The sequence below is a fragment of the Castor canadensis genome, chromosome 14, assembly GCF_047511655.1.
Source record: "Castor canadensis chromosome 14, mCasCan1.hap1v2, whole genome shotgun sequence".
Taxonomy (NCBI): Eukaryota; Metazoa; Chordata; class Mammalia; order Rodentia; family Castoridae; genus Castor; species Castor canadensis.
In genome coordinates this window covers 71,992,820-72,017,474 of record NC_133399.1, presented here as the reverse complement: position 1 = coordinate 72,017,474, position 24,655 = coordinate 71,992,820, and positions in this window count along the sequence as shown.

Here is a 24,655-nt window from a genome sequence, read left to right as displayed (position 1 = left end):
ACATTAGGGCTGATAGAGATACTGGGAGACAAGCAATATTTTGTCTTGTAGATTCCAAGAAGTTTTTTTTTGTCCTGACAATAGAGAACACATAGTGAGAGTAGTCCATGTAAGCTCAATTTACAGAACTATGTTCTTTCAAGTCTGTGTTGCCCAAATCTTTCTTTTCATTATAGTATCATTCGTCCTTTTCCCTTGGTCTTTCACCCTTGCACCACTGTAAGAATTGTTTGTCGCAATACATCATACACCTCAAGGTCATTATTCTGAATAATTTTTGATATTTATTCTTCATCCTTTTAAAGAATCTATCTCCTTTTCTTTTGGTTGTACTGTGGCTTGAACTCTGGGCTTCATGCTTGCTAAGCAGAAACTATACTACAACTATACTACTTGAGCCACTCCACCAGTCCTTTCTTTGTGTTGGGTAATTTTAAGACAGGGTCTCACAAACCATTTGCCTGGAATGGCTTCAAACCACAAATCTCTCCTTTTTTGGGTTATCTTTTTAGCTGCATTGTTTTTTTTTTCAGAACTCCATGCCACTGATATGGCCAAATGAGCCTGAGTGGTCTCTCCTTTGGAAAAGGGTCCTTCAACTTTAAAAGTTATATTGGGCAAGAGTAGGACATAAAAAAAATGACAGAATGAGGGTCTTTTGTCAGAAAAGTGTTTATATTAATTTATATCTTTATGCTTACTACCACATTGGAATATCAAGAGACAGAATAGAGAATGAGTTGGGGATAGTACAAGTGATGACTAATACTTATTTATTAGATGTTCACTACCAGCCAGCAAATCCTCTATGCTTTTCTAATTTAGTAAAGTATCTGGTTTTCACAAGAATATTTCATATTTTCTTTATGGGCGCTAAGGGCAAAGGGAGTTCTTGATGTACCTAATGTAGTTTTTGCTCAAGGGTAGGAGAGAAGATGTATTGAGTCAGTTTTCTGTCACTGTGACAAATTCCTGAGAAAATCAACATAAGGAGGAAAATTTAGTGTGATTTAAGGTTTCAGAGGCTTCAGCCCATGGGCAGCTGGCTCTATTTTTGTGGGTTTGAGGTGAAGCTGAAATGTCATGGCAGAAGGGTAAAGGAAAGCTGCTCAACTCACAACACCTTGGAATGAAGGATAAAGATAAAGATAGAGAGAGAAAGAGGGAGAGAGAGAAAGAGAACAAAAGAATAGAAGATAAGAGTTTGGAGCCTAAACATTATTAATGATGAGCTATGTTCATCTGCAAACTCATGTCTTCTGCTCTTACTCTCTCTTTGCCACTGCATAGGGTAGTAATATGTAGGATGATTAAAATTCTTTGGCCAGTATTTTCTCTATCTAGGAGATGTGTCTACTATGGAGGTTTAAAACAGTAGTCAATTTAGAAGACATAGTAATTTCTCTACTTTTTTTATAACAGGACTTCTCTTACATATGTTATTATAAAAGAAAGCTCTGATCTTTATAGTAATCCTTAGTCCCTGGTCTCAACAGGTGAAAGATTTTGCAATCAATTTTACTCTTAACTCAAGAAGCTGGGACCTTGATTATTTTTCCTTTAGTCAACACTAGAGGAACTTATTGAAAATAACACTTGCCTTTTCTTTTCTAAAGGTTTCTTTTAAGTGTAAGGCAGGAGATTTTATTGAGATGGAAAAGAGTAAAATGGGAGCGTAGAGCCCACAGTGTGAGGAGGAGGTCCTAAAAGAGGGTGTTCCTCTAAAGGTTTGCTAAAGTTGTGTTGCAGTGGAAGTCATTTAAATGGACAAATAAAAGTCTCAGAATCCATAATTCCTCACTCTCAAAATTGCTCCTGCAATACTGTTATGATTAATATATACTAGAAATGAGAAGATATGTTTGAAAATATCCTCACAGACTCAAGGACTTAATATACAGTCTTGACATGGAGAGATTCAGATGATGTTTACTGACAAATTTTTGTACCAGAAAAATTTGGAATTCTGTTCCTTTAAGTCAACTGGATTATGTGATAATAAGATTCTGTCTAAGTATAAGGATTAGAGCAAATAAATATATACACTTCCCACCTACAGTTATTACTGCCTGGAATGACATAGAGACTGGCCTTTTCTCTTGAAAATGGTCTCTTTAACCAGAAAAATGGGCCTGGTTATTAGTCCAAAGACATTTTGTGGTAATAGGTTGGTAAAATGTCCAAGAATGGGAATTATATTTGCTGAAGATTCTTGTTTTGAATTATATTTTAGTATTAAAAGCCAACTTACTACATTTATACAGTCACTGTTGTATTGGCACCAGCTTATGCTTAGCTTTTTGAGTCTAGTTTATTACTTTACATGCCACTATCCTTCTTCTTTGTTTGCCTACATTTAGAGGACTAATTTCATCACTCATTGGATAGTACAAGAAAAATGTGGTCTTGGTCCTTCTGTTAATGGCATCATTCCAGGTTTAAAAATGACTTAATGCAAACATGTGGGTTTTCTAATTTCAAGAAACATTTAGTTGGATTCTTTCTTGAAGATACTAGACGATGAAGGTACAGCAAGGTCAAGAAGAGGGTAATGGGCAATTAAAAGCATGTTCATAGCAATACTACTCATTATGGATCTTAGCTGGAAGCAACCCAAGTGCCAGTAGAATGGATAAATTGTTTCATATCTGTATAATTGAATACGATTCAACAAGAAAAATTTGAAAAAATATAAGAACATGAATAAAGCTAGTAAGTATGTTGGATATGTGTAGGGAAATATGTACAGTACTGTATCGTTCTATTTATAATGAAAAAAAAAAACAGGTAAAACATTCTCTTGAAGGGAGATAGTGGTTACCATTAGCTGTTTCTCTCTGGAATGGGCTACAAGGCACCTGATATTTAATGATGTTGTTTCTAGGGACTTGTTTCATGGTTGTACTCATTTTGCGAAAATCCAATGGATTGAATTTTGTTATTTGTGCATTTTCTTTTACTTGTTAGACTCCAACAAAAAAAGTCAGGGTCTAACAAACTTTGTTTTTGCATTACAAAGAAAGTCCATGCCCTGCAATGGTTGAGATAGGGTATTGCAGACACTTTGCTTGGGCTGGCCTGAAATCGTGATCCTCTTGATCTCAGCCTCCAAGTAGCTAAGATTATATATGTGTGCTACCAGACCTGGCCAGTATGACTACCTTTTTATGTGTGTATGTAGTACTGATAATCAAACTTAGGATCTCATGCATACCTCTATAAATCCTAGTATTTTTTTTTTTAGCAATTATCTTTTTATTTAATGATATATCCACTACTATTTAGATATCATGTGACTGGAGAAGTGCTTTTGGTTTTGGCAAATTTTTAAGAGAAAAGTTGGGTTGAGTTCAAATAGCATAAAGCAAGAAGCAGGAATAATTCTTTAGGATCCTGTCAATGATTAGGTACAGGTTATAGCAAAAACTACTAATCTAGATTAATAATGATACTAGCCTATATTTCCTGATTTTTATCTTTTTCTAACTAAATTGTTTTTTCTGAACATAATTGCACATATCTTCATTGTTAGTTTGAAAAAAGGGGAGAGAATCCATGCATAGATACAGATTATCCTTATATTCTCTTTGCAAATGATCAGAGAGAGCTCACTTATTCACAGCTAATGACTTAAAGAACATTTGTGAATGCACTTTATGTGTTCACTTTATCTTTTTAGGGGGATAAACTTGAAGAATTTTCTAATAGTCTTTACTTTTTAGAACAGATTTTGATATACAAATCAATTGAGAAGGTAGTATAAGAGCTCCCATATACTCCGAGTGAACTTTTCCCTATTATTCACATGCTACATAAGAATGGTGCATTTATCAAGAAAAATATTATTTGTTCTATATTAAGGGGTGACAACTGTTTATTCACATTTCTTTCGGTTTTTAACTTAGCATTCTTTTTCAGTTTCAAGATCCCTTCCAGATACCACATTATATTTAGTTGATGTCTCTAGACTTCTCTTGGCTGTGTTAGTTTTTCAGTTATTCCTTGTTTTTGACAACATTGACTATTTTGAGGAATACCGGTCAGGTATTGTGTAGGGTACCCAATATTAGAATTTGTCTGGTATTTTTCTCATTACAGTACTATGGGTATGATTATTGAAAGGAAGACCATGAAGCAAAGTGTCATTCTCACTTATCACATCAAATCAATGATTCACACTATCAATATAAATTATGGCTTTTGAAATTGACCTTGACCAGTCTTCGTCTGGTTTCTACAGTGTAAATCTATTTTTTATCCTTTCCTTGCTTTTAATAGGGAGTAAACAACCAATGAAATTGTCTTTACCTGTGTAACCTGAACTTGTACTACCTGAAGGACAAAGCTATCTTGCTTTTAAGAAGATAGAAATGATGAGGTTGTAAGTAGCTTGATCAACACGATCTCTAATATAATGTTCATTTTTGTTGTGCCATTTGCCCACAGTGTTTTTTTCTTTGTTATTATTGTGTGAAATGATTAGAGGAGATACTAGTTGTTTGGTTTCCTAATATTTTGAAAATGTTTGGGTGACTGACATTTAATGCACCTTATTTATTTGAATACTATTTTGAATTCTCCACAAAATCTGATTAATGTGTATAGATCTTTAAGAATTATTGGTGGAACTACTAACTATCATATTATTGCATTTTATGTAACAACATGAAAAAGCATTAACTTTACAACACTGCTTATAACTATAATATTAGGTGAATTATATTTTGGTGCAATTTAACTTATTGAAAGGGGATAGCAGTCCTTCTAACAAAGAGACAGCTTATCTTCTGCTTTGTGGGATGGGCACTTCTCTGAGTGTTATATATACTTGGTGAAATTAGAGTACTTGGGAAAATTCTGAGTGCTGCACACTGCTGAAATGGAAAAAAAAAGTGATTGTAGGCTTACTCAAAAGCATGTGATTATAGAGTTTTAGAAGTTGTGCTAGAGGATTTCTAGTAAAGCATTATAAATCACAGCATTAGACAACAAAGCTTATCACTTTTTCATAGAAAGAAAGCTCATAGTGATTTCCAATTTTATATTTTAGTTTATGACAGCAGAATTCTTAACAATAAATCTTTTAATTTCTTTAGAGTAAATAACAGCCACTGCAGTTAGATATATAGAAAAATGAATGTTGAAGTAATTCTTTTTAAAAATTATATTTATTCAAAAATGTCTACAAGTAATATTTATTTAGACAATAAATAATCTAAAAAAATACCTGAATTGACTGGCAAATAATATGGCTAACAAAAATGATCTCTATTATATTTTATACTAATAATGCATATAATATTGCTTCTGTTAAAAATGGGTATAGTTAGGCTGACACTGTCAGAGTGAAATCTGAGTCAATTGAGTTGCCTAGTTTAGTTCTTCTCTAATTTTTGCCAATAAAGTGATGGTAACTTTATTCCATGGTAGTAGAATTACTTGCATAAATAAACTGTCAGAGTTATGCATGCCTTACTTGCAGTTACCAAATTTAAAAACCTTCCAGGTGAATAAGAATTGATTATATGAGCCCCTGTCAAATTTTTGATTCTGGGCTTCTCCATCAACATCGGCTGAATTTGTAGCCAGTGATGATGGCCCAGGCTTCTTTGCAGCTGAGGAAAATGTAATATTGGAAGAAAACATTCAGAAATGAGGATACTATATCATATGTAGAGAAAAATGAAGTTGGGGACACATGTAAAATATATATTTCTTCTTGCTTTCCAAAGAAAATTTTATTTTATTCATTTATTCACATGTGCATACATTGTTTGGGCCATTTCTTCCCCCTACCCCTCCCTCCCTCCTTCTCCCCCACAACTCCCCTCGCTTCCAAGCAGAATATGTTCTGCCCTTATCTATGATTTTGTTGACCAGAAGACAAAAGCATAATAAGAAAGACAAAGCATTTTTGCTAGTTGAGATAAGGATAGCTATACAGAGAGATTCCTAGCATTGCTTCTATGTACAAATATGTTACAACCCAAGTTGATTCATCTCTACCTGACCTTTTCACTAGTTCCTGATCTTCTTGTGTTGATCTCTGTCACTTTAAGTTTTCTGTATTAGCTCCTTTGCAGCGGGGACATCAAATACTTTCATGTTTTGGGTTTCTTACTTATCCCCATACCTCCCATGTGTGCTCTCCCCTTATCATGTGACCCAACTCCAACCACGTTTCTGTATTTGCCCTAGATCTAAAGTCTGCATGTAAGGGAGAACATACAATGTTTGGTCTTCTGAGTCTGGCTAACCTCCTTCAGAATGATGTTCTCCAGTTACATCCATTTACTTGAGAATAATAAGATTTCATTCTTCTTCATGGCTGAGTAAAATTCTTTTGTGTATAAAAACCACATTTTCTTTTTTTAAATATTCATTTATTCACATGTGTACATAGTTTGGGTCATTTCTCCCCCCTGCTCCCCTCTCCCCCCTGCTCCCCTCACCTATCCTCTCTCCCCTCCCCTCCAGCTTCCAGGCAGAACCTGTTCTGCCTTATCTCTAATTTTGTTGAAGAGAGGACATAAGCGTAAGGAAGACAAAGGATTTCTGCTAATTGAGTTAAGGATAGCTATACAGAGAGATTCCTAGCATTGCTTCTGTGTTACAACCCAAGTTGATTCGTCTCTAACTGATCTTGACAATAGTTCCTGATCTCCTTTTTATGTTGACCTCTGTCACTTTAAAGTTTCTGTATTAGTTTCTCTGGAGTGGGGACATCAAACACCTTCATGTTTTGGATTTTCTACATATCCCCATTCCTCCCGTTTGTGCTCTCTCCCCTTGTCATGTGACCAAGTCCAACCACATTGCTGTATTTGCCCTAGATCTAAAGTCCACATACAAGGGAGAACATATGATCTTTGGTCTTCTGAGCCTGGCTAACCTCCTTCAGAATGATGTTCTCCAGTTCCATCCATTTACCTGCAAATGATAAGATTTCATTCTTCTTCATGGCTGAGTAAAATTCCGTTGCATATAAATATCACATTTTCTTGATCCATTCATCAGTAGTGGGGCATCTTTGTTGTTTCCGTAACTTGTCTATTGTGAATAATGCTGCAGTAAATATGGGTGTGCAGGTGCCTTTGGAGTAACCTGTGTTGCATTCCTTTGGGTATATCCCCAGGAGTGGGATTGCTGGATCATACGGCAGATCTATGTTTAGATTTTTAAGAAGCCTCCAAATTCTTTCCACAATGATTGCACCAGCTTACATTCCCACCAGCAGTGGATTAGTGTTCCTTTTTCCCCACATCCTTGCCAACACATGTTGTTGGTGGTGTTTTTGATGATGGCTATTCTAACAGGGGTGAGGTGGAATCTTAGTGTGGTTTTGATTTGCATTTCCTTAATGGCTAGAGATGGTAAGCATTTTTTCATGTGTTTTTTGACCAAATGTATTTCTTCTTTTGAGAAAGTTCTGTTTAGTTCAGTTGCCCATTTCTTTATTGGTTCATTGATTTTAAGAGAGTTTAGTTTCTTAAGTTTCCTATATATTCTGGTTATCAGTCCTTTGTCTGATGTATAGCTGGAAAATATTTTCTCCCATTCTGTGCATTGTCTCTTCAGTTTAGAGACCATTTCTTTTGTTGTGCAGAAGCGTTTTAGCTTTATGAAGTCCCATTTGTCCATTCTTTCTCTAAGTTGCTAAGCTGCTGGTGTTCTATTGAGGAAGTCCTTGCTTATACCTATAACTTCCAGAGGTTTCCTGCTCTTTACTCTACCAACTTCAGAGTTTTGGGTCTGATATTAAGATCCTTGATCCATTTTGAGTTGATACTAGTACAGGGTGATAAACATAGATCTAGTTTCAGTTTTTTGCAGACGGATAACCATTTTTCCCAACATTTGTTGAAGAGGCTGTCTTTTCTCTATCGTATATTTTTAGCACCTTTGTCAAAAATAAGGTGGGCATAGCTGTGTGTATCCATATCTGGGTCCTGCCTGTATTCTGTTCCATTGGTCTTCATGTTGTTTTTGTGCCAGTACCATGCTGTTTTTGCTATTACTTTGTAGTATAGTTTGAAGTCGGTTATTGTGATGCCTCCAGCATTGCTCTTTTTGCTAAGTATTGCCTTGGCTATTTGCAGTCTCTTGTGTTTCCAAATGAGTTTTAGGGAAGATTGTTCAATCTTTGTGATGAATGTCCTTGGGATTTTGATGGGAACTGCATTAAATATGTAGATTGCTTTTGGTAGTATATAGCCATTTTTCCTGTGTTGATTCTACCAATCCATGAGCATGGAGATGTCTCCAACCTTCTATAGTCTTCTTCGATCTCTTTCTTCAGTGGTTTGTAGTCCTCCTTGTAGAGGTCATTCACATCCTTTGTTAGGTTTACTCCTAGGTATTTTTTTTTTTGAGTCTATTTTAAATGGAATTGTTTCCATATATTCTTTCTCCATTTGTTCATTGTTGGTGTAAAGCAAACTAATGATTTTTGTAAGTTGATTTTGTATGCTGCCACCTTGCTGTAGCTGTTTATTGTGTCTAGGAGTTTTTGGGTCTTTAAGATATAGGATCATATCATCTGCAAATAGGGATATTTTGACAGTTTCATTACCTAATTGCATTCCTTTTATTTCTTCTTCTTGACTAATTGCTCTGGCCAGAAATTCTAGTACTATGTTGAATAGGAGTGGAGATAGTGGGCACCCTTGTCTCGTTCCTTATTTCAGGGGAAATGGTTTCAGTTTTTCACCATTACGTATAATGTTGGCTGTAGGTTTGTCATATATAGTCTTTACAATGTTGAGGTACATTCCTTCTATTCCTAGTTTTCTTAGAGCTTTTATCATGAAGTGGTGTTGGATCTTGTCAAAGGCTTTTTCTGCATCTATTGAGATGATCAAGTGGTTTTGTCTTTGCTTCTATTAATGTACTGTATTACATTTATAGATTTGCATATCTTGAACCACCCCTGTATCCCTGTGATTAACCAACTTGGTTGTGGTGAATGATCTTTCTGATGTGTTGTTAGATCTGGTTTGCCATTATTTTATTGAGTATTTTTACATCGATGTTCATTAGGGAGATTGGCCCATAGTTCTCCGTTTTGGAGGTGTTTTTGTCTGGTTTTGGGATAAGTGTAATATTGGCTTCATAAAATGAGTTAGGCAGTTTTCCTTCCCTTTCTATTTCATGGAGCCATTTAAGGAGGGTTGGTATTAGTTCTTCTTTAATGGTCTGATAGAATTCAGCAGAGAATCCATCAGGTCCTGGACTTTTCTTTTTTGGGAGACTATTGCTGCTTCAATTGGTTTTGTGTTATAGATCTATTCAGGTGATTAATGTCCTCTTGGTTCAATTTAGGATGGTCATAAGTATCTAGAAATATGTCCTTTTCTTCAAGATTTTCACATTTATTAGAATATAGGTTCTCAAAGTAGTCTCTGATGATTTCCCGAACTTCCCATGGTGTTTGTTGTTATCTCCCCTTTTGCATTTCTGATTTTACTGATTTAGGTTTTTTCTCTCCTCCTTTTAGTCAGGTTTGCCAGAGTCTGTCAATCTTATTTATTTTTTCAAAGAACCAACTTTTTGTTTCATTGATTCTTTGTATGTTTTTTGTTGTTGTTGTTTTTTGTATTTCATTGATTTTGGCCCTTATTTTTATTATTTCCCTTCTTTTGCCTTTTTGGGGATTTGCTTCTTCTTGTTTTTCTAGGAGTTTGAGATGTAGGATTAGGTCTTTGAGTTGAGATCTTTCTGTGCTTTTAATATATGCACTCATGGCTATAAACTTTCCTTTCAGGAGTGCTTTTGCTGTGTCCCACAGGTTCCGGTAGGTCGTGTTTTCATTTTCATTAACTTCCAAGAAACTTTTAGTTTCTTATTTTATTTCATCAATGACCCATTGATCATTGAGCAATGTGTTGTTCAGCTTCTAATTGTTTGCATGATTTTTACTGTTGTTTGTGTTGTTGAATTCTAGTTTTAATGCATTGTGATCAGATAGAATGCATAGGATTATTTCTATTTTCTTATATTTGCTGAGGGTTGCTTTGTGCTCTAAGATACGATTAATTTTGGAGAAGGTTTCATGGACTGCTGAGAAGAATGTATATTGTGCAGAAGCTGGATGAAATATTCTGTAGACATCGGCTAGGTCCATTTGATTTATGGTGTGTTTTAGATCTAGTATTTGTTTATTGTTTTTTTGTTTGTATGACCTATCTATTGGTGATAAGCAAGTATACTTCAGAGTATGTTTGATGAAATTTAGTCCATTGACATTGGGTGCATATTGGTAGATAATTGTTATTTTCTTTTGGTGTATTTCCCCTTTTATTAGTATGGAGTGTTCTTCTTTATCTCTTTTGATCAATGTAAGTTTGAAGTCTACTTTTTCTGAGTAAGTATTGCTACCCATGCCTGTTTTCGGGGGACATTGGCTTGATAAATCTTCTTCCAGCCTTTCACTCTCAGCCAGTGCTTATTTCAGTCAATGAGGTGGGTCTCTTGTAAGAAGCAGATTGTTGAACCTTACTTTTTAATCCGGTTTGCCAATCGGTGTCTTTTGATGGGGGAATTTAGTCTGTGAACATTCAGTGATAGTATTGATTGGTATGTGGTGATCCCTGTCATTTAATTGTCTTTGTTGTTTAAGGGTTTGATTGTGTGTAGCTGAATCATTGTTATTTTTTACTTTCTTGTCTTTTCTTCTCCTGTGGTTTGGTACTGCCTGCCCTTTCATGGTTTTGTTTGCTTTCACTTTCTGTGTGTAGAATTCCTTGGAGAATCTTTTGTAGTGGTGGCTTGGTGTTTGTGCATTGTATTAGCTTCTAGCTTCTGCTTATCATGGAAGACTTTTATTGCTCCATTTATTTTAAAAGATAGTTTTGCTGGGTAGAGTATCCTAGGATTGAAGTTATTTTCATTCAGTGCCCGGAATACCTCACTCCATGCTCTTCTTGTTTTTAATGTTTTCATGGAGAAATCTGCTGTGATTTTGATGGGTTTACCTTTATATGTTATTTGTTTTTTCTCTCTTGCAGCCTTCAATATTCTTTCACTATTCTCTGTGCTTGTTGTTTTAATGAAAATATGTTGTGGGTTTGTTCTATTTTGTGAAGTCTGTTTGGTGTCCTGGAGGCCTCCTGTACCTGAATGGGCATAGTTTTCTCTAGATTTGGGAAATTTTTGGTTATTATTTTGTTGATAATATTACAAATTCCTTTTGCTTGTACCTCTTCTTCTTCTCAGGTTTGGTCTTTTGATGGAGTTGATGATTTCTTGCATATTCCTTTCACAGGTTTTGAGTTGTTTGAATAATAGTTTTTCAGTTTTTCCTTTAATTTCCATTTCATCTTCAATTTCTGAGTTCTGTCTTCTGCTAGTTCTAGTCTGCTGGAGTGCCTTCCATTGTGTTTTGCATTTTTGTTTCATTTTTTTTTCTGAGGTTTTCTGTTTCATGGGTTACTTCTTCTTTAACAGTGTCAATTTTTGATGTTAATTCACTTATCTCTCTACTTAAAGTGTTTTCTGTTTCACTTTGGTGTTTATTTAGGGATCCTATGAGTTCATTTATTTGTTTCTGTGTCTTCTCATATTCTTTATTTTTGGTGTTTTGCAATTTCTTGAATGCTTCCTGTATGTTTTAGTAGACCATGTGTAGGAAAATATCCATGAAATTCTCAGTGATTTTTTTGCAGGATTTCTTCTTTCAGAGTGTTCTTGTGGGCTTCATTTAGTTCCTTGGGATAGTCTATCTTTGTTTTGTTGGGGTCTTGAACTGGGTATCCATTTTCTTAATTTCCTTCTGAATCATGTACTAATTTATTTTTTGGGGGAGAATAGCTTACATCCCTTTTTTTGTCTTCACATGTTTCCACTTGGTGCTGTTTCTGTCCCTGGTCTATGTGTAATTTAGTATTAGCTAACTTACAATAGTAAAACTAGTGAAACCAAGAACGAAAGAGAAAAAAGAAAAAGAAAGAAAAAAAGAAAAAATAGAATTAAAAAAAAGAGAACCAAAGTAATCAATAGGGAGAGATGGTGGACTAGCAAACAGTGAAGAAGACAAGCACTTAGAGAGAAAGAGAATAAAAAATTTCAGGTTCAGGAACAATGAAATTTCAGTCTTAGCAGTTCTGGTGTTACTCCTTCACTATCCAGTCCTGGTATTGGTATTCAAGCAGTTGCTCTGTTGTAGTCTCGCCAGGTGGTTGGATCAGGAGACAAGCTTTGTAAATTGTTATTTGTCCTACTTCAGGCAGCAGCTCATCTGCTGCCTACTATCAGCTGGCTACTTTTTCAGGCTTTGTTTACTGAAAGTTCACATGGAGAGCAGCTCATTGTTCCTCCCCCCTTCTCCAGTGCGCTCAAAGCACCCTGCCTCTTTGCTTCATGTCCTTTTCAGTTCCTTGTTTATTATTCAGGTTTTTTTTTGGGGGGTGGGGGTCAGTCTGTCCAGGGGGCTATGCTGGTTTATCCCAGGGGTGGCTGTGGGAATACCATGTGCCTCTTATTTGCTTACCTGTTGGTCTGCTGGATTTCTCCCAAGCAGGTTTGGAGCTGGCATCTGGTGGCATGGGAGCCCTCCTGCTTTCTCAGTGTAATGTGGCGTGGAGAAGCTTTGTGCAGACTGGGGGTTTGTAGTGTCAGAGTTTTGCTTATTCTTGGTGGTTTTTTTCTGCCAAGTGTGGCTCCAGCATCTCAGCAAGATTTTTGATTAATGGAGCTCACTTTTTCTGCTTTCTCCCTCTAGTCACCATCTTGGGTCTCCCCAAAGCAATTTTTAAAGAAAATCATTCTTCTGACTATGGTTATTGGCAATTATAACATTGAGAACTAAAAGTAAAAAATTCAGTATATTTATAGTTCCAAAGGCACAGAACAATGTAGTAAAAAGTAATCTAGATTTAGAAAATGTGACATTTACCTCAAAGTTTTCACCCCTAGCTCTGGTGCCATTAGTAAATCATCCAAATCTCTAGTTTGTCAACTATTTTGGTTTTTGAAAATTAGTTTTAGATTTGATAACAAGTCTTCAATGAATAGTTAGAATTGTGGGCTTACCATATATGAAAAATTCTATACACTATCCTACTTAATTCTTGTCAGAATTCAAAGAGATAGTCTTCTAGCAACAAGGGGGAGCAAGCCTAATTTGTTTGCTCCAGGTCACCTGGCTTGGATGTGGCTGAAATCAGGAAACAAATGGGATGTCAGTTATTTCACTCAAATACATAGTTATCCAGTGTATTTTAAACTGTATAATTAATGAAAGTATGTGTGTGGATTGAATTGTGTCCCTTCCCAAAAGATATGCTGAAGTCCTAACTTCCAGTACCTGAGAATGTGACCTTAGTTGGAGATAGCATTTGCAGATACAACCAAGGTAATATACAGTCATTCTGGATTAAAGTGTGTCCTAAATGCAGTGACTGGACTGGTGTCCTTATAAGAAGGTAAAGTGAAGACAGTGACTCACACATGGAGAAGAACTTCATGTGAAGATGGAGGCAGAGTTTAGAATGATGCACCTGATAGCCTAAGGAACCTGAATGATTGCAGCAACCACCAGAAAATAGAAGAGGCTTTTTCTTAGAATCTTCAAAAAGAACCAACCTTGCTGACACCTTGCTTTTGAACTTCAGGATTCTAGGACTGAGTCAGCCTAAAAATTTACTTTTATAACTTGTTAGGAATTCTTTTACAATCTGTTATTGTTAAGCATTCTTGAAGAGTGTGAAGATGAAGAAAAAAAGAAAATTTTCTTAAGCTTGTGGAATTTGGGAGCATAGATTCCAATCATCCTGTTCAAAGTATTCTGTGTACATCTTAATAGGTAATATTTTTGTTCTAGTATTTTCTTGCTTTCTCATTAAAAGCAATGTTGCTTGAAAATTAGATGAGTTAATTTGTTTTGTGTTGCTTTGGTTTTGATAGTACAGTAGGAGACAATGTGTTTGTCTTTCCTAACCTGGACTATAAGGAAAGATAAATGGTCTCATTGGATGCCTTGTCAGCAATAAAGAAGTAAAATAGTGGTTTCTTACTCTGTTAAGTGGTAGTATAGTTTCTGCAGGAAATTGATATTTCTCATGTACTCACAGAAAATATTATTTTCAGCTGAAGGTATTGGAAAAACTGTCCATTTAAAACAAGGCAGCAATATAACCAGAAATGGTACTTTAAAACATGACAAAATTTGACACATTGCTCAGTTCACAACAGTCAGTCACACTGAAGTTAATTCTGAAGACAAGACGTCACTGAATGTGACCCTTTGAACTTTTTAGAAGATTTGTTTTCCATAGTGGCAGCACATAAGAAATTATCTGTGATTTTCCAAAAAGATGTAAATAAATGTCTGGAATCACCTCAGAGTACACTTTAAAAGTGTCGAGTGAGGCCTGGGTATATGTAAATTAAAAAAAAACTGTATATGTGATTCTGATGTCCAACCAAAGTTGGTAATTAACCAGAAGTGACTATTTGTTAATAAAAAAAGAAGTATCTCTTTGGCTATGAATATAGCATAAGGTTTAGCATACAAAAAAGTTCTAGCTTACAACAAAGTTTCCCAAATTATTTAATTGTATTTTCTGTTGTGTAACTACTGATCGGGATTAGGTCTAAAAGCTAATTTTTAATCAAAACAAGTCAACTTTTCAGTAAATCATGATAATTTCTGTCACTTATGTTAAATGGTTAATTCTTAAACTTTAACACCTAGAAATGCATTAAGTAATTATGACAAGCCTACCATTAATTTGAATATGGCTTAGGAAATCAGATTCTTCCAATTTTTAAGGACAACTGAACATTATATCTTATTTATTGATATAGATTCACATCATAAATTAAACATAATTTATGGATAACTAATAATTGAGTTGCAGTTTACAGGATGATATAATGCTATGTTTATAGAAATATATTATTTTAACATTTTTTATTCTTTTTCATATTTCTTAGTATTTATTTATTTAAAAGTCTCAAATACTTTTTTGACCCCTGTGAAACAAGAAGTTTCTAGTTCCTAGGTCAATAAGACATAATGATAAAAGTGCCATTAAAACCACCTTTGGAAGTTGGTCTAAGAAATTATTTGTTCATATCTTTCAAAACTACTTTTGCTCTCCACTTAGTCTGATGTGAAAAATAATTATAGTTTACTAAATGGAGTTTAAAGGTGTCCGAGAGCTTGAAACCTTGACATTCAAAGACATAAAAAGCTTGAATAAAGGCTTTATTTTTAGCTTCTTGCTGAAATTAAAGACAAATCATCAGGCATATGTGCAGAGTGAGTAGTCAGACTCTCTTCAAATGGCTGCACGCAAAACTTAAGTAAGAGAAGCACACATCACAAAAGTTGTGTGAGTCCACACACAGTATCTGGTGTGCACACAGATGTCAGACACTGTCACACAATGACCTGCTGTCTAGGGTATGCTGCTCTGTAAGTCTGAAGGAACATGGGTCTCACTTCATCCAATGCCACTTATATAAGTGCAATTGTTTTATTGCTCCAATGAATCTGATGTGTTTTTGAGACTCATAAAAACTACCAGTGCTGCAGCTGGATGATTTTATGGACATTTGACTGAATATTGTATCAGGTTTTACTATGCTTTTAATTCTAAAATATTAGATTATGCACAGAAAATATGCTGTTATGACAATAACAAACAGATCATTTGAAAGGACAAACTTTGCCTAGAGCATCTTTGCAGATCTGAATTTGGAGTTGGATGATGAATTGAAAAAGATACTTCAAAGGACAGATACTTAGCATCTCAACACACACACTGCACACTGCATGTTTGGATGTTATGTAGGGCTTATCACTCAAGGTGATAAAGTGTTTTATTACTGTTCTTTCCACTGATCATCCATGACAATTCTGATCTGATATTCTCTGTCATTCCCTTTTTTGAATTCTGCAAAGTTATCAAATATACCATGGCAGATCTGCGAAAAGTATAAACTAGAAACTCTCTCTGATGGTATCAACATATGAGCAATTTATTTTCTTTAGCTATACTGAAGGAAGATATGACTTTCTTTTGTTACTGAAAGCTGAATTGCTGAGAACTTATGGGTGATTCTATCGTTCTTGATGTGTTGAGACAGTGTTATATCTGGCCAAAAGTGCAGAAGCTGCCTAAGTTTGAGTCCCACATCCACCTCCGATGACTGAGCAACCCCGGGCAAGTACATATGCTCTCTGTGCTTCACATCCCTCACCTATAAGGAGAAATTCATAATAACATTTGTTTCAAGACTGATGGGAGAACACACAGGCTAATAATTACTAAGCACTCACAGCAGTAATTTGCACAATCAGGAAACATTACCCACTGCTATTCTGTGATTACTTTCAATATGTTTTATAACACCCCACCATTTTGCCTTGAATTTTCTTTCTCATGGTTTAGAAATAGAATTTGAAGGCATTCATGCCATTTATCTCAAAAATCAGTATGAATATAAAAATATTAAATTCTGATTATTTGAATTCAAAGTGAAGATGGTGACTATGCTGCTGTGCATGTGGGCAGGATTTTGGACTGGATAACAAAATGCATCAACCAAAGAAAGCTTAGGATGAATAGGGCATTTTCTTTAATGAGAAATTCATTTAAAACACTTATCAACATACTAAATTCAAAAGTTGTTCAGTAAAAATGAGAAATGCAAGCAAAGATTAGACACAGATCAAATGTACATCTATTTTGTTTAAGGTAAACATTGTTGGTTTTAGGATTCTCTTAGAGCATCCAAATTGATATTTGAATTGGTACTTTAGTACTAGCCTTGGTACAGTATCTGAAAATGGGACCAACTTAACACAACCTAAAACTCGAAGACCAACTCAATAATCGGGTGGCAATAGTGAGGGCACAACTATTGCAAGCTTGAGAGCTGGTGGCCCTTGCTATGTCATACCACAATGTGTGGTAAATCCATTATCGCTAATACTTTGGTTTGCCTACAGAGTGTGATGTAGGAAAATGGAGAAATTTCCTGTGTTGTATATTTCTAACATTTATAGCAAAGTCTTACTTGTGAGATGAATTTAGTCAATACCATGTCAGTTTGCTCACTGAGATGAAAAAAGTTGTATGTAGAAGGAAACCTGAATAATTGAGTATCTGGATTGTAAAATCCAGTGTTCAAAGAGTCAACTGGCTTTGAATAGGTAGTGTAGCTAGAGATAAGATTCTAGTCCCAAACTCTTTCTAAGTAGCTTCTCTTAGCTACTCTTTGATAGAACACAGAGACTCCAGAAACAAGCAAAATACTTATCTCAATGATCTTATTTTCCATTTTTTGGAAATATTCTGTCAAAATTGTCATCATTAAGGTTGAAAGGGATATACATAGTCACAACACAGAGGCCAGTAAATAAAAGACTGAATTTTTTGAGTTTAAATATCACCCCTAGTTGAAAACTTTGGCCAAATATTGTTGTTCAATTGCCATGAATGTCTTTCAATACTTTTGGTACTTAAAATCTCAACTATATTCTAAGGATATTGAACAATAGCTTAAAATCTATTTATTTTTCTTTAATTTATACAAACAACATTTTTATTAATGTACATTAGTATTCATATGTACTATTCTATTAAGGATTGTATGCAGAATTGCCTAATTCATACATTGATTTGAGGATTATTGATCTCTTTGCTGATTTTTCCTATATTATAGAGAGATGTATCTTTGTTTTCTTTCAAATATTCTTCTATAGCTTCCATTGACATTTTGCATTTTCTTTAACATGAATATGATATAATTCTTTTCTTATTTTTAGGTATTTAGAATTTTGTTTCTATCATATTTGGTCTTTTTTCAATATATATGTTTCAAGGAACTATTGCTGGGATGTATAGATTGGTATACATTGATTTTGAATATTTACTTTGTAACCAAGCACTTTATTAAGCTCTTACTTATTTTGCTGTTATTTTCATTGCTTTTAGTTAAAATACATATATATATGGACAATATTTGTGTTTGTCTACAAAAATAATATCTTTATATTTGTATCTGGCTTGTTTTACAGAATTACCTATAAAATTCAGGCAATTTTTTGTTGTTGTTTTTTTCCTTTTGGTGGTACTGGGGCTTGAACTCAGGGCCTCACACTTGCTAGGCAGGTGCTCTACCACTTGAGCCACTCCTCCAGTCCTCAGGCAATGTTAAATAAAGATTTTGATAATGGACAATTTTGTCTTCTTCTTGAAAATATGCCTTTTTAGCATGTGTTTGCTTATGGATATGTCCTTGCTTTGCACTTCAGCTTTATTGTACATCATCTAAACAGAGTATTTACTTCATTATAACAAATACCTCTTCAGGATAATATGATTCTGTGCTTTTTATCCTTTAATATACTGACATCACTAATACATTGATGATATTTTAATTACTGAGTTATCTTTGTGATGCTAGCATTCTTCTTGGGAATTATTATTTTAATATATTGTGAGATTTGATTTGGTAATATATTACTTCTTTGTGTCTATGTCCTTAAGTGAAATTGATAAGTAGTTTTTCCACTTTGTACCATTTTATTGAGTTTTGGTTTTAAGAATATGCTTGATGAAAAGCAAATTGAGATTTTCTTATATTTGTAAGCTTTGGGAAAGATAGCTGTACCTTAAATATCAGGCTCATTTCTTAGAATTGATATTTTTGTCAATCTAAATTACTTTTATGTTTACTGCTTTATTATTGAACTATTTTATTTAGAAAGCTCTACCATCTATATTTATTAATGTTTAATTTATGTATTGTTTTTTAATATTTATGTATATTTGATACTATAGCTTAAGTTTCATAAAATATTCTTTAAATGTTCAAATATGTTTTCTGTAACTAATTTATTGCTTTATTTATTCATTTGTTTTTCTCTTTTACTTTACTTTCTCAGGGACTTTTTGTCTGGTGTACTTTCCTACAGTCTCTCAGGAAATAAGAAAGACAAAAAACAACAATGTTGTTTTCACTTTGCTTGTTGTAAATCCCTTTCCATGGCATTCTCTAAAGTTTCGGAGACAGAAGAATTAGTATCTTTTGTAAGGCTTTCCTGGTCTGTGGCATTGACTAGGAGGTGCCTGCTGTTAGCTATCTTGGATATAATGCTTGTTTTATTCTAATCCACATGTGCTCTACATAGCAACAATTCTTCAAAAAAATTGTGAGTGCATAACAACTCTCAGTTTTTAGTGTTAGTACAGATTTTTACTTATTTCTCTATTTTTTCAAGCATTTGGGAGCATAGGGCAGAGTTAGTATTGTAGTGGAGCACAGTTCAAGTGTGTTTGACATTTTGCCTTTAATCAGAATCTTTATATAGAAGTTATTTCAAAACTATTTAAGTCAATATTTGGATACAGAGTCAATTTTTCCTAAGTAGGCAATTTTACCTGTATAATTTTCTCAATAATTTATCCTTTTTGAATTGATTTATAATGCTTCTTATATCATGTATAGTAATCCCTCATATACAGTAAGTTCCATGTTTTTACTGTACATACATACCTATGATGGAGTTTAATTTTTAAATTAGGCATAATAAGAGATTGACAAGTAATAATAAAATAAAATAATTATTACAATTATATAAATATTCTCTCTCAAGGTATCTTAATGTACTGCATGCATTCCTCTTCTGTACTAATGTGAGATGATATAACGTGATGAGATGAAGCAGGTGAATAACTTAGGCACTGACATTGACATAGCACTAGGATATTAAGTAAAGGTTATTTGAACAGGAGTTCTGTGATATCGAGGCAGTCAATTTGATAACTGAGATGACTATGAAGTGTCTAAAGGGCAGATGCATGCATGGCATAGTTGTTCTGGGCAAAAGGAGGATTCCTGCCTCAAGGGAGATGGAATTTTATTATGCCACTCAGAATGGTGAGCGATTTTAAAGTGAAGACTTGTTTCTGTTTGGAATTTTCCTTTTAATGTTTTTGAACCATATTTGATCACAACTGAAAATAGGGAAAATGTGGATGGGGGAGACTACTCTAATAGGTCCCCCAGAACTTTTTTTCTATTTGCGTATTTTGTACTAGGCATATGATGGTTTTATAATATGCCTTACACTTCCATCTGGTATTGAATGGCAGACCACTCTCAGTTTTTACAACACATTTTATTTAGTCGTGTTCCAAACATGATTCTCTCCAAGGTTTCTAATCCCCTGGAGGGCTCACTCAATCTAGACTTTTCTATACCAAACCATAGGTGACATAATGATCAATTTTAAGCATCAACTTGGCCAGGTTATAGTACCAAGTTATTCAACTAAACAGTCATCTAAATGTAGCTGTGAAGGTATTTTGTAGATGTGATAAACAGCTACTGTCAGCTGACTTTTAGTAAAGGAGATTATCCTTGATAGCTTAGGCAGGCTTCACCCAATCTTTTGAAAGGCCTAGAACAAAACTGAGGTTTCCCTGAACAAGAGGAAACTGATGCAGGCTATGAGGTCAGCCGTTGTTGGAGAATGTTTGATTTTCCAACTTGCTTTACCAATTTTGGACTTGCCTACCCCACAGTCCTGTAAACCAATTATTTGAAATCTCCCATCTTTTCTCCATCTCTCTCTTCTTTGCCTTCTGTCTTCTCTTATTCTGCCCTCCCATAATAGAACCCTGACTGATTGATACCAGCAAATTTATAAATGTTTTTTGAGCAGTAGAAAATATTTTTTCTCTAAACCTTTTTAAAGGCACGAGTGTAATCTACTGTGCAAAAAGCCAAATACTGTTCTTTTATCTTGTTAAATTTAATAGTACTGGTTTTAAGATTTATGAAGGTAAAAGTAAGTATATTTTTCCATTTCCTACAATGATAAGTAAATGCAGCCAACACATTCTCTCTGTACCAGCCAAACAGAAACACAAAAAAGTGAATCATGTATTCCTGAGGTGAGATGACAATCATTCAAAAAACAAGTGCAGGGAGAGAATTTAGTTTATGTCTCCTCTATTCAAAAGTATTTATTGTGCTACTAGCATAACTTTCTCTTACAATAGAGGACTGCTGACTAAGAGTATGGGATACTCACTTGAGCACAAACACCTCTCCACTGATGATTTCTCTCAATAGCCTGGAAACTCATGTAAGAGTGTTATGTACATCTTTTATGATGAGAAGATAAAACATGTGCAGGACTGATTCACAGGAACAGGTTCACCGAAATGGCTTTCATTATTTTCAAGGGAACACAATTTGATGTGAGAAACAGTTCTCAGAATTGAGACACCATTTACTTCTCTTTTTAGATTAAACATCAGACTCCTGTGGAGACACTGTGTTTGCTCTTCCAGGATAGATTTGCATTAACACATATCCATTCCAAAACTCATTGTAACTAAAAACCTATTCCAGAATGCTCAAAATTCAAATGACTGCTCTATAAATGTAGGGACATTATCAGAAATTGTTACCACTAGTGCTACACAGATGGGTAGTCAGAGCATTAAACTTGATCTTGCTCTCTTTTCCTGGGGTTATAATGACATTCTGAAATACTATTTAAAGGATAATTATTAGAGTATTAAATTAATATCTCTACACTTTTACAAATCTTTAAAAAAATCAAGTAAGGGATACTGCAAGAGTTAAGAGCTTTACTCTGCATTATGTTTTAGGCTTGACAATAAAGTACTGCTACTTTAGAAAAAAATGCATCAGCATTATCTAAGTTAGTAATACAGAGTGAAACATTTCTTTATATTGTTGTAATTTATTGTTGGTCTTTGTATAATGAATCTGTTTTGAATTATGCTTTTTTGTGTGTATAACTTGTTCATGCTACATGTTCTACTAATTGAATATAGCATATAAAATAATGCATTACTGATTAATTTTGAGATATCATTTTTTTCATTGTCTCTGTGAGGCATTTTTCCGTGCTACTTATACCGAATAATTAGAGTCTACAAACATGAAGAATTTACAGTTATTATTGTATGTATGTGAATTTGCAAAATGCAAAAGGTATTAACTATATTGAAAATGCTACTTTTGTGCAAATTTAGTGGTCAGATGCCTCACAATTTTCATGTTATTTTGAAAATGCTACAATGGCAAGAGTGTCCTTTTAATTGTTCATAACTTATTTGGGATCAAACGTGAGATAATCCTTTGGAAGACAGGCAGCCCAAAGTTCCAGATTTACATTTGGTCAGAAATGCCAGACTCCTTAGAATGACATGCCTGTACATGGATATCGACATGCACAATGCTATGCGGCATATATCAAAAGAATTTAATTTTATTCCTTTATTAACGTGGTAACTCTTCACATCTATTCTCTTATGAGCTTCATTCTTATATTCCTTTGCAAATCTCTTATTAAATTATATTTTAATTCCATAATTTTCTCTATTTTAAAATACAAAAATCAGTATGCAAGGCTGACTATCCTGCATTTGTCAATGCATATGATATTGAGTTATTCTTCTCTTTTTAGTCATATAGTTACTGGAACAACTTTTGCTCCTAGTTTTTCCTGATTACTCCAAGCATTATTTTACCAGTGGTGTATAACAAATTATTACCAATACTGTGGTTTAAAATAACACCCATTTATTGTCTTCCAGTTTCTGTAAGTCAGCAATCTGTCTCAGGATCTCACAAAGCCGAGATCAAAGTGTTGCCTGGGTTGCATTCTCATCAGGAGGTTTGATTGGGGGATCCATTCATGGTGTCAGAGCTCATTCCTTTCAGTTTGATTATTGAGGTCTGGGTTTCTTGCTGGCTGTCAACTTGTGGTCACTCCCACTCCTAAAGCTGTGTTTAGGCCCCTGCTATGTAGCTCCTTCCAAAACTTCAAAACATGGCTGTTGATTCTTCAACAATAACAGGAACACACTGAGTTCCTCTGTATGTCTCCCTTTTAAGGTACTTGCTTATAAGGTCAGGCCCACACAAGATGATTTCTTCATGATTAACAATAAGTCTACTGATTAGTGGCCTTACCATTGAGCCATACCTCAGCTGTTTTGCTTTTAGTTTTCTTTTACTTTTTAGATAAGGTCTCATACTTTTTCCCAGGCCACCTTGGGACTGCAATCCTCCTATGGTTGCCTTCTGAGTAGCTGAGACCTCAGGTGTGCACCACCAGACTTGGCTTGTTTATGAGATAGGGTCTTGCTAACTTTTGCCTGCTCTGATCTTGAGCATTAGTCCTTACATCTTGACCACCCGAGTAGCCACTAATTCTTTTATCTCAAATAATTCTTCTACAATTGCCTTATAGACTTCCACTCTAAAATTAATCCTTTCATCTCTTTGCATTACCTTTACCTAGGAAGCTAGGCAGTGAGAGAGAACAGACATAATACAGGGATGCATTTTTGCACCATTTTGTAATATTCCAGATCAGTGATCTCTATGGCCTCAGAGCTTTGGAGAAAAGAGTTTACTTGACAGTCTTCTGCATATTTTCTCTTTCTCATATAAATTCCTTTGAGCTTTTACCATTTTTTAAAAAGGTCTGTGCACCAATGAGAGTCTCCTATATATGGGAGATGTCTTTGTCTTCTTCCTACCAGCCAAAGCCCACTATGTGCATCCATGTGTTTGTTCATGACTACTCAATATAACTCTCTTCTTTGTGTCTCAGACAAGTAATCATTTGTTTACCTGCATTTTCTGCCTATTTCCAATGCTTCTCTCTCCAGGCTCTTTCCCTTAGCTGACAAACATGTCAGATCAAATGCCTAAAAAAATCAACTAAACACCAAACACTTTCTTTGTCCTTGAGTTCCACTCTGCTTGCTACTTTGTTTTTCTTATTCACTATATCATCCATCATCTTGAGAGCAAGGTTTTATTTACTTTTTTATTTTCTGATCTGTTTATTTCACAAATCTCTAAAATCAGGCTTTTGTTCCCATGGTGCCATTAAACTTCTCTTTCTCTCTCAAGTCACTAACTGCTAAATTATAAAATCCAGCGGACATATTTCAGACCTCTCTTACTCCCTCCTGACTATTTCTACTTCTTTCTCCATGAAACAAAGCAATTCTTTAGCTGTAGTTTTACCTCTACCTGTGACTATGTAAATTTCCTCTAAATTTATATCCTCATTCTGAGTTCCTTTGTTTCTTTATTATTATAACATCCTGTTATTTCCCCATATATTCCCACAGCTTCAACTATGTCAAACAGTCTGGCGACCCTGAAATTTACTTTTTTGATTGTTTTTTAAATTCTAGACTGTTATTGCCAGTCTGGATATTAGACAGATCCCCCAAAACTTAATTAGACCCCTGCATGACACCCTTTTCCTCCTTTTAGCCTACTCGTCTTTCTGGAATTGTAGTTTCAACTTAAATTAGTCACAGAGCAAAAATTTTCTGGTAGCACTTCATTTTTAATTTATTAATTCATCAAACTAGCATTTTGTGTGTCTTATCATGTGCTATGCATGGACTATGCTAAATGAGGGCAATACATTAAAGAACAAAAAAAATGCAGTTTTTCTTTCATCCTGGAGCTTATAGTATAGACAGAGAGAGAACAAAGTTTAATATGCAAATAAATAATTATGTATTTAGTAACAATTATGGAGAATATAATAGGCTGAGTCAGAGAATCATGGTGAAATGGCTACTCAAGACAGAAGGCTGAGGGGATAGCCTTTCTGAGATGGCCAGTG